At 39.6% G+C, this 12,423-nt stretch overlaps 1 non-coding gene across 1 annotated transcript; it reads right to left on the bottom strand.

The window, feature by feature from the left end:
- Positions 1–11,235: 11,235 nt before the first annotated feature.
- Positions 11,236–11,342, bottom strand: LOC121211863 (small nucleolar RNA R71). The gene has a single exon (XR_005907080.1). It is a non-coding gene; the product is annotated as a small nucleolar RNA R71 (small nucleolar RNA).
- Positions 11,343–12,423: the final 1,081 nt, after the last annotated feature.

Raw genomic sequence — 12,423 nt, 5'->3', positions numbered from 1 at the left:
AATGATATAAGATATTGAATGTTTGATAAATATTATATTGTCTAATAATGTCTCGTAACCCTATTTCAGCGATAAATACGGGTTAAGGGTGTTATCTTTATTGGTATCAGAGCTACGATTTAGTCGGTTTTAGGACTAATGTAGCGTGTGAGAGTCTAGCCATACATGTCATATAGATAAATTACGATAGTGTGATGATTCCTGATAGTTAAAATGTGTTTTTATATAGCAAATGAATCCCGATCGAGCCAAAGTTGATAATGTGGAAAGTAATGCGCCCGCTCCAGCTCAAGGGGTAGCGCCGATCGATTCAAGGCCTATGTCAAGTAGCCAAGGGGGAGACGCTAAAGAAGCATTCTTTAGAATAATGAGTGAGTGGTTCACGGAGTTCGTTCGAATAAATTCGGCTACTCAACAACCTCCACCCCGCCTATTCATCAACAATTTCCCATTGTGTCGTAAGTGTTAGATCCAATTCGATTGAGTAAGCTGCCAGTGGATAAGATACGTAAACACGTGACCGAAAAGTTGCAGGCTACAGTTGATGATGATGCTAAGAGGGAAGAGTTTTGACTCAAGAATACAATCAGAGTGTATGATGAATTATCCGGTACTCTTGATGAATGTATCAAATATGTGGTATCTCTGTTAAGAGACAATGCGATCATTGGTGGAAAACATTGATATCAGCAGTTCTGAGGGAACGTGTTACCTAGGAATTCTTTTGAATCCAAGTTCCGAAAGAAGTATATAAGCCAGAGATTTATCGATCAGAAACATAAAGAGTTTCTGGAATTGAAACAGGGCCGAATGACTGTTATTGAGTATGAAAGAGAATTCATACGATTAAGTAAGTATGCCAGGGAATATGTTTCCATCGAAGAGATTATGTGTAAACGATTCGTTGATTGATTGCATGAGGATATAAAGATATTAGTTGGGATTCTGGAAATTAAAGAATTCGTTGTTTTAGTTGAAAGGGCTTGTAAAGCCGAAAACCTTAGCAAAGAAAAGAGGAAAGCAGATTCCGAGGCTAGAAGCACCAGAAATAGATTGATGAATAAGCCGTATCAGTCTTCATCAAATAAAACTAGAGATTCGTATACTCGCCTAAATGCTTCAATTGGATATCCGAACAAGGATCATGCTAAACAATACTCTGGTTGTAACACCCCAAACCCGGCTTAGATGTTATGGCCAAATCTGACGATGTCACATGGTAGTGTTTTTTGATAAATATTTCGTTGCTAAAACCCATTTTTCATTATCTTATGTTAATATCAAATCATGTCGTTCATTTTCAAAACATTAATCATTTACAATTCGATATTCAGTTTCCAAAATGTTTTTTTATTGCGAAAGCTTTGAAATAGTTTGCATGTTCATGGTATTTTAGTAAAACATCAATTTCATTTGAAAACCTGAGTTTTACCTAACAATAGCAAATTTAAATCATAAAACTGTATAATTTTAAATTTAAACCAAAATCAGTAAAGGCCATAATTACAGCAAAATGCTCCTAAATAAAAGTAAAATCATGAATAGGCAATTAACAGTGTAAAAGAAGTCATGTGGCCACTATCGAGTCCTCCGCTGCACCGGCCCACCTCAATCTGGGGATTACCTGTACAGATTAAACAAAAGGGGTGAGTTTACGTAAACTCAGTATGTAATTCCCATACAAATGAACAAACAGCAACCAGATAATCACAGTCTAGGCTCAAGCCCTTCTCAGGATCAGTATCAGTCCAGTTTGGGCCTTAGCCCATCTCAGTATAAAAATAGTCACCTAGTAGGGCTTCAGCCCATCACAATATCAGTAGCAGTAACATATATGCAGTCACAGAAATCCTACCCATCCGGCCTCTACACACCATCTCCGTTCAACCCTACACTCCATGTGGGGATATAATTGACCCATCCATCCCTACACTCCATGTAGCACCGAATGCGGCACTAGACAGTAGTTTGCAGCTGTGCTACCAGTAAATTAGGCTCAAAGCTTTTCAGTACACTTCCTCCGAACAATATCAACCTACAACCCAATGCAATGCAATATATAACTATGACATTCTATAACATAATATCATGAATGTAATCAAGGTATACGATATCAAATTAGTGGGACATCATCATACTTTTTCCATATTAGTCATACATTCATTTCAGTCAATTAGGGGTCTAAGTAAGCTTACCGACCCTACCGTAGGTTCACAATCATCTTAGGCGACCTGTGCAACATTGGCAACAAATCAGTGAAAATGAGCTCACACGTCCATGTTGTCTACCCGTATGCACGTATGTGTGGCCCACACGGCCTGGCCCAGAATCTCACACGGCCGGGTAGTGTCAACAGCATGTTTTTGGCTTTCTCTGAAACCTTTTTTGCTACATTTTTGGGTACACACCTGGTACTATTTCCATGTGAAAACTATCTCGAGTCTTACAGAACCTAAATATCGACATAACAACACTCAAAGTTAGACCTAAAATCCAGTTAAAACGAAGTCATGACCATAACTTCATTCGCAAAACCAAACTTACCTTAACACTCCAAGAGATTTAAACTACAAATCCACGAGAGGAGAACCTCGAACTTCAAGATTTGCTATTGCCAAAATAGGGATTAAGTCTCCAAATGGCAACTTGAAAAAAACAAGACTACAACAACATTTATTTCCCCTTACAGAATCAATGAAGTTAGACGGTAACCAAAAGAAAATGAATCGAAACAGAAATTGAATGAAGAAGAAAGAGGGAGAACAAATTTTAGTAGAGAAGCAGAGAATCACGTCAAGAATTTGGGAGAAACAACCAAAATTTTGAAGAAAGAAAACTACTCAGGATAAACCCCAACTTCCAATCTCTCAAATCTCTCCACTAATCCCACTACTCAGAATTCTGATGTAACCAAAACTCTGCCACCAACCCGAGCAAAATAAAACACTCTTGCTGAAGATGGGATTCGAACATAGGACCTCCAACACACTAACACTCCACCCAACACTAGACCAGCAGGCCCATTCTGTTGTATACTTACATACATTTAAATAAAAGCCTATTGAACAAAGTTAAAACTTTACTCAGAAAAATCCAAAATTTTTCCAAAGGTATGGCTTGAACTTGGAACCTCCTAGACACACCCAGAACACTTAACCACTAAAGAAGATACACATTTATGTAAATTAATCACAAAAGCAAACACATAAAAAAATTTAGGGCGTTACAACTCTACCCCTTAAAAGAAAATTTCGTCCTCAAAATTTATCGATCAAAACAGATGAGGATATTGCTGATGCATCGCATCCTTATGATCCCACACAGCCTCTTCAGTGCTATGATTACGCAATAGAACCTTAACCAGTAGAATGCATTTTCTCCTCAGAATCTTAACGTCGCGATCCAATATTTGAACCGACTCCTTCTTGAAGGTCATATCTGGCCTAACCTCGATCTCTTACACAGGAACAATATGCATTGGATCAGAGCAGTAGCGCCTCAACATCGAGACATAAAAAATATCATGAATTCGATCCAACTCCATAGGTAGCTTAAACTGGTAGGTAACCGGTCCCACTCGTTTCAGTAAGCGATAGGGTCCAATAAATTTAGGGCCCAAATTGCCATTACGACCAAATCTTAGTACCATATTCCATGGCGAGACCTTGAAAAAATGAAATCCTCCATATAATACTCAATCTCACGTCACTTCAAGTCAGTATAGGACTTCTGTCTATCAGATGCAGCTTTTAGTCGGTCTCGAATCAGTCTAACTTTATCCACGGTATCAGAAACCAGTTCAGGACCTAGAACTCGTCGCTTGCCCAACTCAGTCCAGCATAAAGGAGTACGAAACTTACGACCATAAAGTGCCTCGTAAGGTGCCATCTATACACTAGACTGGTAACTATTATAGTAAGTGAACTCTGCAACGACAAAGACTTCTCCCAACTGCCTTGGAAATCAATCACACAACTCCTGAACATATCCTCTAGTATCTGAATCACCCTCTCATTTTGACTATCTATTTGAGGATGGAAAGCAGTACTGAAGTCTAACCTTGAACCAGAGCCTCATGTAGCTTTTTCTAAAATCGAGACGTGAAGCGAGGATCCCTATCAGAGATGATCGAAGTCGTACCCTGTGCGGTCTCACTATCTCAGACACATACAATTTAGCCAGCTTCTGTAGAGAGTAGTCAGTACGAATCTGTATGAAATGGGAAAACTTGGTCAACTGATCCGCTATGACCCACACTAAATCTTTCTTAGTGGGTGTGAGGGGCAACCCACTAACGAAGTCCATCGCCACTCTCTCCTACTTTCAAAGTGGAATCTTAACTGGCTGCAACAACCCCGAAGGTAACTTATGCTCAGCCTTAACCTGCTGGTAAGTCAGACATTTACCCACAAAATCAGTAACCTCTCGTTTAAGTCGTGGCCACCAGTATAACTCACGAAGGTCTCGGTACATCTTATTTCCACCATGATGTATAGCATAGGGGCTACTACGCACCTCTCTCAGTACCAAATGGCTCAATTTAGTGTCTTTTGGCACACAGACCTTCCATCGGAACAGAGTACCCCTTCGCCATTCAGTCCAAAGTTCTCAGTAAGCCCACTCTCAACCTGTCAGAAACGAAGACCCAACGATTCGTCTTCTAACTGCTTATCCTTAATCTGCTTAATCCACGTAGGCTTAACCTGAAGCTCCGCTAGCAGACTTCTATCATCAAATAAATTGAGGCGAGCAAACATCACCCTCAAATCAATCATAACCTTACGGCTCAATGTGTCAACCACTACATTAGCCTTACCAGGGTCATATTCAATCGCACAATCGAAGTCCTTAAGCAACTTAATCCATCTTCGCTGTCTAAGATTTAACTCATTCTAAGTGAGGAGATACTTGAGGCTCTTGTGATCCGTGTAGATGATACACTTCACACCATATAAGTAATGCCTCTAGGTTTTTAGTGCGAATACCATAGTGGCCAAATCTAGGTCATGTGTCAGATAACACACTTCGTGAGTCTTAAGTTGACGAGACGCATATGCTACCACCTTACCTTCTTGCATCAGCACACATCTCAAACCGACATGTGATGCATCTTTGTAGATAGTAAACTCTTTTCTAAACTCTGGCTGTATCAAAATAGGGGCCTCTGTCAATATAGTTTTGAGCTTCTCAAAGCTCTCTTGTTGCGCATCAGTCCAATTAAACGGCACACCCTTACGTAATAGCTTAGTCAAGGGTGCTGCAATTAGTGAAAAACCCTTTACAAATCATCGATAATACCTTGCCAATTCCAGAAAACTGCAAATCTCAGATACAGTCTTAGGCAGTTTCTAATCCAACAATGCCTCAATCTTTTGAGGATCAAACCTAATCCCTCAGCAAAAACCATGTCCCAAAAACGCTACTTCACGTAACCAGAATTCACATTTACTGAACTTGGCATATAGTTATTTCTTTCACAGAATCTGTAAAACCACTCTGAGATGTTCATCCTCGGTCTTCAAATATACCAGTATGTCGTTAATAAATACCATCATGAACTGATCCAGATAGGGCTAGAATATTTGATTCATTAGATCCATAAAAGCTGCCGGTGCATTAGTCAGTCCAAATGGCATTACTAGGAACTTGTAGTGTCCATAACGAGTCCTGAACGCCATCTTATGCACATCAGCCCCCTTAACTCTCAACTAAGGATACCTTGATCGGATATCAATCTTAGAGAAAATTGAAGCTCCTCAGAACTGGTCGAACAGATCATCAATCCTCGGTAGGAGGTACTTATTCTTTATAGTCAACTTGTTTAATTACTGGTAATCAATACACATACGCATGGATCCATCATTCTTTTTCACGAACAGAACCGGTGCTCCCACAAAGACACACTAGGACAGATGAACCCATGATCCAGTAACTCTTAAATTTGGGCCTTAAGCTTCACGAGCTCTATCGGTGCTATTCTATAAGGGGCGATGGACACCGGAGCTGTACCAGGAGGGAGCTCTATCCCAAATTCTACTCTATGATTCGAAGGTAACCCAGGTAGATCTTCAGGAAAAATGTTCGGAAAGTCCTTAACCGTCCTGATATCCTTAACCGAAGAATCCCCAGAATCTAAAACACTGATGTAGGCAAGATACGCCTTACATCCCTTACGAACCCACTTTTCCACCCTCAATGCAGAAATCACATTCGATAAGTAGTTTTGACGTTCCCCAATTACGACCACTTCGCTATCCTCCTCAGTCCTCATTACAACCCTTTTTGTGGCACAATTTAAGCTCACTCGGTGTTTAACCAACCAATCCATTCCCAGAATCAGATCAAATTCTCTGAAAGGTAGTTTCATCAGATCAGCCAGAAAAATAGCCCATTGAACCTCTAAAGGAACATCTTTAAAAAACTTATTTACCCTTATTAATTGTCCCAGTGGACTCAGCACAGTCACCTCACTTGCAGTGCTCTCAACCAAGATACCCAAGTTTTCGGGCACAGTAAAAGCTATATAGGAGTGAGTGGATCCCATATCTATTAGTGCAGTGTAAGGTACATTATGAATAAAGAACATACCTGTGATGACGTCGAGAGTATCTCCATCCTCTCGGCAACGTACACTATTAACTAGAGCCTACTGCCTCGCCTCAATATGACCAGCACCTCTTTCGGTGCTCTCTGACCATAGCCCAGCCAATTACCACCTCTGGCCTGATCAAGGCCTCTTGCTGGTGGTGTAGTACCAATACTCGGAGCTTGCATCTGATCGGACCTCCACGGAAAATCTTTAATACAGTACTCTAATGAACCGCACCTCAAACAAGCCCCTGTTCTTTTCCATCACTCGCCCTGATGGCGTTCACCACAATCAGTACACAGCGGCTATCCAGTAAGAGTAATAGGAGCCCCAACTCTGACCAGCCCATCAACTCTGGCCTTTTTCTTAGGCCTCTAAGTGACACTCGAGGGTTCTGAATCCCTCTTACTCCTACCTCTCACGCGGTTCTGACGCTCAGCACGCTTTACTTCGTCGGCGATCTTCTTATTATCAACCAAAGCAACAAAATCTTACTCCCTCTGTGGAGCTATCGGAACCCTCAGATTATCCATGAATCTATCCTCGGAGTGAACACATCGCTCATACTCATTCGCTACCATACCTCAAGCATAGTGACTCAGTTTAAAAAATTCAGCCTCATACTTGGCCACGAATCTATCTGCCTGAGTCAGATTTAGGAGCTCTCTCCTACGTGCATCCGCATAACTGGCCCCCACATACTTCCCTTAGAATGCAGTCTTGAAGAACTCTCAGGTCTGTCGATCGAGTTAAGTGCCCTCCTTAACAGTAAACCACACTGATATGCCTCATTATGTAGCAGCGATACGACACTCTTTATTTTTTACTCGAGAGTGTACCACACTTCCACTAACAACATTTAGAAATTAGTTCTCAGAAAACCACATCTTAAAAGCCCACATCTATAGCTGAGTTTTATAACCTAGCTTTAATATCTTTAAATGTAACACCCCAAACTCGGCCTAGACGTTATGGCCGAATCTGACAATGTCACAAGGTAGTGCTTTTCGATAAATATGTTGTTGTTAAAACCCCTTTTTAGTATCGTATGTTAATTTCAAATCATGTCATTCGTTTTCAAAACATTAATCATTTATAATTCGATGTTCTGTTTCCAAAATGTTTTTTTTATTTTCGGAGTTTTTAAACAGTTTGCATGTTCATGGTATTTTGGTAAAACATTTATTTCATTTGAAAACTCAAGTTTTACCTAACACTAGCAGATTTAAATCATAAAACCGTTTAATTCAAAATTTAAACCAAAATTCGTAAAGGCCATAACTACAAAAAATACTCACAAATAAAAGAAAAATCATGAATAGGCAATTAACAGTGTAAAAGAAGTCGTGTGGCCACCACCGAGTCCTCCGCTTCACCGACCCTACCGTAGGTTCACAGTCATCTTAGGTGACCCGTGCAACCTTCGCGACAAATTAGTAAAAATTGGCTCACACACCGAAGTTGTTTGCCTGTGTGGGCCCACATCGCCTGAAATAGCCTTGGCCGTGTGGATCACACGGCCTGGCCCAGAATCTTACATGCCCCTGTGGCTTACCTGTGTGGGCTTACACGGCCCAAATTGTTCAAGCCCATGTGTCGCACACGGCCCACTTGGCCATCACACGGCCGTGTCTAGTGTGTACGGCCTGGTCTCGTCAATCACACGCTCATGTTATGGAATACGGCCTATCACACGACCGTGTGGCATCGATAGCATGGTTTTTGGCTTTCGTTGAAATCTTATTTTCTATATTTTTGGGTACACACTTGGTACTGTTTCTATGTGAAAACTACCCAAACCTTCTAGAACCTAAATATCGACATAACAACACCAAGAGTTAGACCTAAAATTCGGTTAAAATGAAGTCATGCAACCGACCATAGCTCTATTCGTACAATCACACTTACCGCAACACTCCAAGTAACTTAAACTATAAATTCGCAAGAGGAGAACTGATAAACAAGAATTTATACATATTTTTATCCCATACTTAGCACATTTATGGATGATTTCTCCAAAGATTTGGTGAATTCAATGCTCCTAATCCTTTAATTTCATGTTTTATACTTAGGTGAGCATAGGAGAATAAAAAGAACGAGAAACGGGCTGAAAACGTAGAAAATTGACCAACATGAGAAATCAACACAGCCTGGACTTCCTCACATGAGTAGTCCATAAGGTCGTGTCCATTTGGAAAAATCGAAGCACGACTCACATGGGTCGACCACATACCCGTGCCTATTTAACAACCTTGACCACGATCTGAAGCAATCGCACACGGGCGAGCCCAAGTATAGTCCTATTCGAAAAATGCCACTTTTGAAGGCTCTTAGACATTCTAAAGCCTATTTAAACACCTGAGGAGGCATTAGAAAAGGGAGACATAGAGTAGGAGGCAAGGAACTACTCAAGGAAAGCCGATTGATCCATCTCAGAAGCCAGATTCATCGTCAAGACTGAAGATCTCCCTTCAATTTCCTTTAGGAGTTTTGGGTTTTCTTTATGTTTTGTTATCTTTACTCTTTTGAGATGTTTTCTTACATAATTATGAAGTAAACCCCTTAAATACCTAAGGGGAATGAAACCTAAGATGGATCTTGTTATTATTATCTGAATTGTATGTAATAAACCGTAATATATACATAATTTTACTCCATGTTTAACGCATTTTATGGATAATTTTCCCTTAGAATTGGTGAATTTGATGCTCCTAATGCTTTAATTTCATGTTTTATACTTAGGAGAGCATAAGAAAGCGAAAGGAACGAGAAACAGGCCAAAAATGGAGAAAATAGGCCAAAGTACGAAATCAACACTGCCTGGACTTCCTCACACGGGTAGACAACACGGCCGTGTCAATTTGGCAAATTCGAAGCACGATTCACACGGGCGTATCCCTGCCGAGCCCAAGTTGAGTCCAATTAAGAAAAAGCTAATATTGAGGGCTCTTAGGCATTCCAAAGCCTATAAATACACCCTAGAGGAGGAAGAAAGAGGGACACACAGGGAGGGAGTAAGAAATTACTCCAAGGAAGCCGATTGATCAATCTTAGAAGCCAGATTCATCATCAAGACTGAAGATCTCTCCTCAATTTCCCCTTTAGGTGTTTTAGGTTTTCTTTATGTTTTGTATTCTTTATTATTATGAGATGTTTTCTTATTTAGTTATGAACTAAAACCCCTAAATACCTAAGGGGAATGAAACCTAAGACGAATCTTGTTATTATTTTCTGAATTATATGATAAATATTTGACTTGTTCTTAGTTATGTGTTCTTAACTCTTGTTTTGATATCCCAGGATGCTAATTCAAGATAAGCTCTTATTCAGAGGAGGAATAGACCCTGTCTAAGAGTACATTTGTCATAATTAAGCGGAGTTGTTTGCGTGCCTAGACATAGGGTGACAAGATTTTTCTGGATTAGGGTGAAACCTAATAAGGGGATCCATAGATCGAGTTAATGCAACCTTAGCGTGTTAATTAGAGAAAAGTATCGATTATTCAATCTAGGGATTAGACGTTATTAGTCTTGAATAGGGATAATAACATAACTTAGGGATATCCACGGAACAAGTTAAATGAATAAATCGTTCGATTCAGAGCCAGAATAACAAGTACAGTCTAAGTGGACTATTCCTTAGGTATTGTCTTAATTCAATCGTTTTCCAAAAGTAATCCCCCAATTCCATTCTCTGTGAATTCTTAGTTTAGATAATTAGTTAGTTAAAACAAAACCCCTTTATTCTTAGGCTAGATAATAAAAAGACAGTCATACTAGTACTTTTAGTTCCTTTGGGTTTGACAATCCGGTCTTGCTAAAACTATACTATTGTTCGATAGGTACACTTACCTATATCGCGATAATAGTTAGTTTCAAGAACGATTAATTATAAATATTTAAAACCTATCACGAAATAACGCGATCAAGTTTTTGGCGCCGTTGTCGGGGAACTAAGAGATTAGGAACACTCAATTTTTATTACTTTAGCCATTTATTTTTCTTTCAATTTAATTTAATTTATTATTATTTATTACTTTACTTTTTCTTTCTCTTGGCAGGTTTTTATAGTTTATAACTAGAAGAAACCCGTCAGGACCACTACTTTTCGATGAAGAAATCGATCTCACAGTTCGCAGAAACCAAAGAGAAATAAAGCAAAGCTTAAGATACACAGAGAACGAGCAAGAGGATGATACTCAACCCCCAATCGAAGAGATGGCTGAAAACCAAGACAATCAGCTACCTCGTGTAATTGCGGTTAATCAAAATCCTGCTCCATGCACTATGTATAATTATGCTAAACCTTCTTTAACAGGAACTGAATCGAGCATAGTTAGACCTGCTGTAGCTGCAAATACTTTTGAAATAAAACCTAACACTATTCAAAAGATACAGCAATTTGTTCAGTTTGATGGTTTGCAGCATGAGGATCCCAACGCTCACTTAGCAAACTTCTTAGAACTATGCGATACATTTAAAATTAATGGTGTTTCTAATGATGTCATTCATCTTCAGTTATTCCCTTTTTCATTGAGGAAAAAAGATAAACAGTGGTTGAATTCATTTCTACGAGGGTCAATCACTACTTGGGAACAAATGACCGAAAAATTTCTATTAAAATATTTTCCGCCGGCTAAAACGGCCAAATTATGTAATGATATCTCTTCGTTTGTACAGATGGACTTAGAAACTCTTTACGATGCATGGGAGAGATACAAGGACTTACTGAGAAGGTGCCCTCACCATGGGTTATCGCTTTGGCTTCAGGTTCAAACATTTCATAATGGTCTGAATCCTTCGACTCGGCAAATGGTTGACGCAGCAACTGGCGGAATCATCAATAATAAAACACCTGAAGATACTTATGAGTTTATGAAGAGATGTCACTGAATAACTATCAGTGGCAAGTCATGAGGATAAAGCCAACAAAAATAGCTAGTGTTTATAACATCGATTCGGTCACCATGCTCTCTAATCAGGTAGAACTCTGGAATAAGAAAATTGATGGTTTTCTTAGTTCTTCACAAGTTCACCCAGTAATGCAGTGCGAAGCAAGTGGAGGTGGAACAAGCCATTCGGAATATGGCCACAACATGGATAACGAGTAGTTAAATTACATGGGTAATAATTCTCGATATCAAAACAATCCATATAGTAACATTTACAATGCAGGTTGGAGGAACCACCCAAATTTCTCATGGGGAGGCCAAGGAAATCAGAGACCACCTCCAAGCTACCAACAACCACCCTACCAACAGAAAAAGAAGCTGAACCTTGAAGAGATGCTCTTAAAGTTTATATCGGTGTCAGAAACCCATTTTCAAAACACCGAAACAACACTTAAAAATCAACAAGTGTCAATCTAATGGGCTCGAAACTCAGATAGGCTAGCTTTCTAAACTAATCTCTGAATGACCACAAGGTAGCTTGCCAAGTAATACTGAACCCAACCCAAGTGAATAGCTCAACGCAATTAATATTTAAGATAACGAAGGAGTCGTTGAGCCTGAGCCAGAACCGAGGCAAGAAACTGTGGTAAGCAAAGGTCAAGGTGAAGTAGGTCATAATAAAAACAAATCAGTGAATATCGAATATAAACCTCGTGTGCCATACCCCAATGCGACAAGGAAAGACCACTCAGATAAACAATTTGGTAAATTCCTTAAACTCTTACAAAATTTACACATTAACTTACCGTTTATTGAAGCTCTATCACAGATGCCAAACGCAATGAAATTTTTAAAGGAGCTTTTAGCAAATAAGCGGAAGTTGGACGAGGCATCGTATGTGGAGCTAAACGCAGTGTGCTCAGCTATTCTGCAAAATAAGCTA

Source organism: Gossypium hirsutum, chromosome A12, assembly GCF_007990345.1.
Source record: "Gossypium hirsutum isolate 1008001.06 chromosome A12, Gossypium_hirsutum_v2.1, whole genome shotgun sequence".
Lineage (NCBI taxonomy): Eukaryota > Viridiplantae > Streptophyta > Magnoliopsida > Malvales > Malvaceae > Gossypium > Gossypium hirsutum.
This window is presented reverse-complemented; position numbering and strand designations above follow the sequence as displayed.